The following is a 6,077-nucleotide window of genomic DNA, read 5'->3' as shown; positions in this document are numbered from 1 at the left end:
TGCACCCATTTTTCAAAAACAAGATGGGTTTTGATCAGTCTGAATTTAAGAAAGCTGTTCCAGCATGTGGAGGAGACAGCACAGAATGGAGCTGCCATCCTAGCCAGCTAGGATTGCTCCAAGTGCATCAGGACTGTCCCAAAATGTTCTGCCTGTCTGTACTTGCTCTAATTCTGTTAGTGCCATTTGCCTTCCCTTACAGTACTGGAAAACAGCTGTTGTAACATCTTTCTCCTTAGGTCAGTCTGTCAGAGTGGTGGCAGCACGGGAGCAGTGATGACCCTGCATGTGCATGAGTCTGTAATGAAGTCTTGCCCTTTTGAAGGCAAGATAACTATAAAGGCCCCATGGCTACTGGTGCAGCCATGGGCATGCATTGAGGAAGATATTTTTCACCTTGTGAATGTCTTAAAATGTTTGAGTGAGTGAAGGACAAATAAAAGTTTGGAAAAAATCCTAGAAATAGCCATAAACCACCACAGACTACAAATTTGAGGAGGACTGAGGCAGCAGGAAAAATTAAGGTTTAAAAAGGATCTTTAATTTTGGGGAAGAAAAGCCCAGTTAGGCCTGTCACAGCAGTTGCATGTCTTACACTGAACACAATCATCCATATGGGAGAAAAGCTGCTCTCCCAGCCCCAAGCAGTAACAGCAGAGCCCCAGCCTGTAAAGGCTGTGCTGACATACAGTTTTTTTTTTCAAAAAGGCTTTACAAAGCTGGATGAGACAATTTGTCTGGAAAAGCTTGCACAGGACATTTAAAAGCTTTGAAAGGTCCCTTACTTTCCTGCATCTGTCATGTCTACTGTGTCAATATTGGAATAGTTCTTTTATGAAGAGCAGGATCAAGATCCCTAAAACCACAAGAGAACCCCACAGACCAGGTCCCCTGCATGCACCCTTCCTGAAACAAAATGATTCCCAGAAACCCCCCAATGGTTCCACAGTGCAGGGAGTCCAAGTAAGTACAGCAGCACAGTACTGACCTGCACTGTTTCTATAAGCAGTGTGATGCAACACTTCCATACACTGAAACACTACTGTGCATCACTAAGATGAGTCTGGCTCCATCTTCCCTACCCCCTTCTGTTATGCAGCTGGATTAAGAATATGTCCTAGGCCCTGCCACCTCCTGTTCTCCAGCCAGAACAAACCCTGCTGTCCAGCCCCGTAGCTCCTGTGCTCCAAACTTCTGGTCATCCCAGTGGCCTCCACAGGACTTGTTCCCAATATATCTTGTCTTCAGGAGCCCAGAACTGGTCACAGTGTTCCAGCTGTAGTCTCAGACATGCTGAACAGAGAGGACAGACTGCTCTCCTGGCCCTTGCTCAGCAGTGCTCTTGTAAAGGAGCTAGAATGTGGTTGGACACCTTCATCTTCACTCGTCCTTTAGGGCCCCAGATCAGCCTCTGCAAAGCTACTTTGCAAACAGTCTGTGCTCAGGATAAAAAACTGCATTAATTCAGTTCCCGCTGCAGACTTTGCATTTGCCTTTCTTGAACTGGGTGAGGTTCCTCTCCAGCCTTCAATTCATGTTCACTGCCTCGCTGATTTCAAGAAACAAAGTAAACATCCTGTTATTTAATTTGAAACAATTTTAACAATAGCTACAGAAACCCTGAAAAACCCCTGGTGATACATTACAGGCCAATGTTAATTGCATCACATAAAAATTAATCTTTCATTATTCATTCATGGGTTTTCATCTTTTTATTGGGCTACATTACGACAGCAAGCAGTTGTAGCATAACTTCCACCTCAACTGGACAGACCTCAACGGAAAGCTTACTGCAGCTGTGGTCTCCCCTATGCTTAATAACTCCAATGTTATTTCCTTCCAGTTCTTTTCAGCTGTCACTGGCTCAGATCATTTTTCTCTTGGTAATTAATACTTCTGTGTTCTTCTAAACTACTGCAGCATAAATCCAATCCACACTACTGTTTTTTTCTAACTCCCACCCCTTTCCTATTTTTTGTCATATATTTTAGGGCCTGAAAGTATTTTCTTATTTATTTAACTCTTAAGGCTTTTTTAGTCCAAAAGCAATAACTGAAACCAAGTAGCAGTCTTTTAATATATCATTTACTCTGATTCTTTTTGTAGCATGTACAACCTTTAATCCTTTTATCAAACACTGTTTCCTTAGCGCTATTTCTAGAAAGAGAATCTGCTCCAGTGCAGTTTAGATAGGGTGTCAGTACCTCAGTTACACATCAAAGTTGGCCAACATCAGCTTTCCTGTGAAATGCTGGACTTGGCTTCTCCCTGGGTACCACCGTCTGTGCCAGAGGCTGAAGACAGTAATGTCACAAAAATCATAATTCCTATCCTCATACAGGAAGAAGTCTCTGGACCCCCACAGACATTGTATTCACGTTCTTCCAATGTGTCTTTTCCAAGCTGGGACATTGGTGAGGACGCACCACCTCCAGGCTGGGTCCCTTCTTATCATTTCAAACAGCCCTTTTTCCTCAGGTCTCACAGGACAGGACAGTCTGTAAGCAGAAGGAAAACAGCTTTAAGTGAGAGTGATCAGGTCACCCCTCTCCACCATTCAGGCATGTGTGACAGATTTAATTACTGTTTAATTAGATAACAGCACTATTTGTGTGCCCAAGAGCACAGAGAGCAACGAAGAAAAAACTACATGTTAAGCACAAAAATAATACAAAGGGCCCAATAATTGAACACAAAGGAAACTGGTACCATCACAAAAGTCACAGCCGCTGTTAAGTGCTCTAGCAGGTGACACCACAATTCTCACCACTGATGGTCCTTGTAACTCTAAGGTGAAGAGCAGCATTTTTCACATCATCACTGTATAGCAGAAAGCCACCTTCACTTCTCAGGGTGTGCAGCCACCAGCAGCTTTCACTGAAACCTAATGCAATCAATGGAGAGGAACATTTCAGGAATTAAGTACGATTCAGGCTGAGGAGTCACGAGAGAACTTAAGTGATAACTTCCTTGAAAATGCACTTTTGTAATCAAAGTACAGCATATAAGACAGCAAATAATAGAGCAATGCATTAACAAATACAATTGGATAAGGAGCTGAGAAATGCCATAACTTTCCCAGACAGCTCTCCCCAGAAGTTACTTGGAATTCTCTCTGTTCAGGAACCCCAGCAGCAGGCAGCCTGGGCCAACACTTTGATCTCCCGGTGCATATCCTGGTGTAACAGGACTGTGCACACATCTATTTCAGAGCTGAAGAAGAGACTGCAGTGACGCATGGAGGCCAGCTCCTGTCTCTACAAGTTCAGGAAGATCCAACTGAGGTCACTGACTTGGCTCACCCTTCCAGTCTTGTGGATCTTTTTCACAGTTTGCTTTGCATGCTCTGCCCCAAATACAATGAAATCCACTCACATTTTTATCTAATCTACCTTCAATTTTTAACACACTTTCATTAGGCCATTAGGCTTTGTCAGCCAGGTTCACACTGCAGTCTGAGGTGCACACACACAAGTGAATAATAGGGAAAGAGGAAGAAAGGATTTTATCACTCCATTGAGACAAGGAGTTGTTATTTAGGTAGTCAAAGAAACACTTGTATCTCCAAGGAACCTTGGCCATCTGCTTTTCCCTTCACAGGAAGGAAACTGGAAGTTGAGGACAGAAAAATTCTGAGATGCCTGGGAAACCTGCCAAACACAGAGGCTCCCAAATGTTTCTCTTGCACAGGAACACTTGATACATAGGAATAAGCAAGACTGAACTCCCAACGGCTACGTGGTCAAAACAAAATGTCCAAAACAAAATGTCCCCTGAATAAAAAAAAAAAATCTTTGAGTCACACTCTGAAAAAAATAAGTGGTTTTGCCTGTTACTACTACTTTTCTGATTAAGAGTTTTAGCTGCTTATCTTTTTTAATTTTGTTAGTAAATGCTTGTAGCTTGCTTATTTCCATAGCCTGGCTTATATTGCACATTATTGTGTGATTATTTTTATACTGATTTTACTACAACTAGAAAATAATAGGGGACTCCTTAGTAAAGGGCAAGGCAAAACTACAAACTGAGGTGCGCAACAGTTTTCTTACCTCCTCAGTGCCCCTTCCAGTATCAGATGGGTAATGGGGTCTAGCTTTGGGAACACAGACTAGACATAAGTCACGTGTGTTAGGCCTGATGTGATACAACTACGAATGCCAAGGGACCTGGCTGTTGGCATTGTGAGGCCACTCCATTGCTGACCAGGCATGGCAGCAAGGAGAGGTGTGCGAGGACCAGGGGAAAGCAAGTGTCACTCCTGTCTTTGAGAAGGGCAAGAAGAAGGACCCAGGAAACTACAGGCCCTGGGAAGGTGATGGACCAACTATTCCAGAAAACCATTTCCAGACCAAGAAGGACAAAGGTGGCAGCAGTCAGCATGGACTTACAAAGAGGTAATTTGTAAACTCTTAAGGATCCCAACCTGCTAGCCTCTGTGATGAGGTGACCAGTTCCATGGACGTGCAGAGAGCAGTGCACTTCAGGAAAGCTTTTGACACTGCCCTGATATCTCCACTGACAAACAGATAAAAACTACAGGCTCAGTAACTGGACCGAGAGGTGGACTGAAAACTGGTTGAACAGCCAGACCCACAAGGTTGTGGTCAATGGCACAACATCCTGCTGGGGGCCAGTGAGTAGCAGAGTATCCCTGTACTGGGGCCAGTTGTTTTCAACATCTTCACTTACGACCCGGGTGATGGGACAGAGCACTTCCTCAGCAGACTTGCAGGTGATACAAACCTGAGAGGAGTGGCTGCTAATGCCAGAGCGTCACGCTGCCATCCAGCGATACCTCAACAGGCTGGAGAAACGGGCCCACAGGATCTCATGAAATTCAACAGAGGGAAATGCAAAATCCTGTACCTGTGGAGGAATAATCTCAGGCACCAGGACAGGCTGAAGGCCAACTAGCTGGAAAGTAGCTTTGCAGGTAAGGATCTGGTGGTCCTGATGAACACCAACTCCAAGAACCACCAGAGCAAAGAACACGACCTGGCCACAAAGGTGGTCAGTGGCATCCTGCACTGCACTACAAAGACAGATGCCAGCTTACGGAGAGATGATCACATGGCTTGACCACCCTGCCATGGACTTTTTATACATAATTAAAAAATAGAGCTGAGTCCTTTTTACTAGGCTAAACAGAGAGGAGAACTAACCCAAATTTGTCTTGCTTTACCAGTAGAACTTGCACATCTTGGTCAAATCCCATCAGTGTTTAAAACTGGTATTTTAGAATTTCAGAACTATCAGAACTACTGAACCAAGCTGCATAAAACTCCATTTAAAGCCTTCTTATCTGTCAGTCCCACTGAGATGCTGCCAACAGCCAGGGCAGATGGCACCACACTCTGAACTCTACCCCAGGTTTTACAGAGCACGTGGATACAGCCTTCCAGATCAAGCCTACTGGCTCATGCCAAGGACTGTTCAGAATCTGCAACTACTATATTGGTCCTACAAGTAAACTGGATTCTGAGTGCAGTGTATCAGTAACATCCAGTAGCTCAGACCTGGCATCCTATTAATGTGGCACTATGAGTTTTGGATGTAAGACACATTATGGCTAGCCAGAGTTTGAGTTGACTGCTAGAGGCTGTGTACATGTTTTTCAAGTCCTTTAAAAGCATGTTAACATATGGTAGGAATTATGCAAGGAACTACATTATCTTAAAGTATTAGCTGAAGTGTGGAAGCAGAATTACTCTACGTCAAATCACAATCTGAACAAAAAGAGGGCTCCTAATTTCAGTAACTGCTGAATAAAGCCATGTATCCTAATACATACCTTGTACTAAAACTTGGTTTATGATTCTCTTTCGTGTGCTTAAGATACACGAGGATTCTGCACAAGGCAGTCTTCATCAGCATTTTAAGATTTTAATAGTAACCTAAAAAATAAGGAGACAGTAAATAACTATGACACTTCAAACAAACTAGAAAATACAGTAGTTTCTCTTTTCAAACACCCATAAATTACAGAATTATAGAAAAATCCATTTATTCTCTACCCACTCTTACCACTTGTTACTACACAGACTTGTCCCCCAATTTTATTTTTACTGCCTTAGCAG

At 43.4% G+C, this 6,077-nt stretch overlaps 1 protein-coding gene across 4 annotated transcripts in view; it reads right to left on the bottom strand.

Moving 5' to 3' along the window:
* Positions 1-519: 519 nt before the first annotated feature.
* PSPC1 (paraspeckle component 1) overlaps positions 520-6,077 on the bottom strand; it is a 61,391-nt gene continuing 55,833 nt past the window's right edge. For 2 of the 4 annotated variants that reach the window (XR_003529244.1, XR_003529249.1), the window contains 3 exons: positions 5,792-5,894; positions 2,710-2,884; positions 520-2,498 (listed from right to left, as the gene is read on the bottom strand). The gene's annotated coding sequence lies outside the window, so the exon portion shown is untranslated. Of the gene's footprint in view, positions 2,499-2,709; positions 2,885-4,049; positions 4,095-5,789; positions 5,895-6,077 lie in introns of those variants that run through there. The other 2 variants (XR_003529247.1, XR_003529243.1) reach the window with 2 other exon arrangements.

Source organism: Corapipo altera, unplaced genomic scaffold, assembly GCF_003945725.1.
Source record: "Corapipo altera isolate COAL_440 unplaced genomic scaffold, ASM394572v1 0, whole genome shotgun sequence".
Classification (NCBI taxonomy): Eukaryota; Metazoa; Chordata; class Aves; order Passeriformes; family Pipridae; genus Corapipo; species Corapipo altera.
Note: the sequence above shows the minus strand (reverse complement) of the source record. Positions and strands in the feature narration are given on the sequence as shown.